The sequence below is a fragment of the Chrysochloris asiatica genome, unplaced genomic scaffold (assembly GCF_000296735.1).
Source record: "Chrysochloris asiatica unplaced genomic scaffold, ChrAsi1.0 scaffold00026, whole genome shotgun sequence".
Taxonomy (NCBI): domain Eukaryota; kingdom Metazoa; phylum Chordata; class Mammalia; order Afrosoricida; family Chrysochloridae; genus Chrysochloris; species Chrysochloris asiatica.
In genome coordinates this window covers 10,216,336-10,217,491 of record NW_006408544.1, presented here as the reverse complement: position 1 = coordinate 10,217,491, position 1,156 = coordinate 10,216,336, and positions in this window count along the sequence as shown.

Below are 1,156 nucleotides of genomic sequence, written 5' to 3'. Positions count from 1 at the left end.
TCTTTGATCTTCATCAGTAAATATTATAAGAGATATATTACAATGGTATCCTGTTATTCATTCATGCATTGATTCAACAATTATTTACTGAATCCTTGGGTTATGCCAGTCACTGTGTTAGGTTCTAGGGAAAGCAAAAATCATTCCTGTCATTGAGCAGGGGGAAGGAGGGGAGTTCGAGTGGGCAGTATGGCAGGAAAGAGTTGGATATGTGAGTACTAATGGCTCAGCGAGGTGCCACAAGGCTTTAAGGGTAACTATATTTGATAGGGAACTGTGAAACACAAGATATCTGGTTCAAACCCACCAGCTGCTCCTCAGAAACCCTATGCAGATTCGCTATGAGTTGGAATCAACTCAACGGCAATTAACAACAGCAACAACATATTTAATAGGAAGAGTCCTGGTAGTTTTGTGGCTTACCAACTGGGCTGCTAATCCCAAGGTCAAGCAGTTCAAATCTACCAGTCGCTCCATGGAAGAAAGATGAGGCTTTCTGATCCTGTAACGATTTACAGCCTCGGAAACCCTATTCAGGGTTGCTATGAGTTGACACCAACTCAAAGGCACACAACCAACCACCATATTTAACGGGGCCTGAAGCAACTGAATAGGAACTAGAGCAATTGAATTGGTGCACAGTAGGGCTTGAGTAAGAGAGCAGGGAGATATGACTGGAGAAATAAGAAGAAACAGAATAAAAAGACTTCATAACCCAAGATAAGAGACTGGAACTTTATTGTGGAGGATTCGATTAAGGTGGCAACATAATCAGACTTACATTTGAGAAAGCTTCTCCCTGCTGTCACATTGAAGAAATATTTTATTGGCAGAGGTTAAAGCAGACACAATTTGGGAAGTAAACATTGATGGTGGCCTGCTTTGCTCAGCTTGTGGTCACATGGGCACCATGTAGGCCCATCTGGTCTAGGAATTTTCTTCTTTGAAAAATACACTCCTATCAGAGCTCAACCAGAAGAAGAAAGAAGAGGGAGAGAAAAAAAAAGTAATCTGATACAATTTTATGAACTTGACCTACACCTATGGATACAGTAGCTCAAAAGAGGAAACAAATTCTTACAGCAAGGATCATTCCCACCCCCTCCACACACAGAGTAGACAGGGATGGGCAACTTGGACATTGGCTACCCAAAAT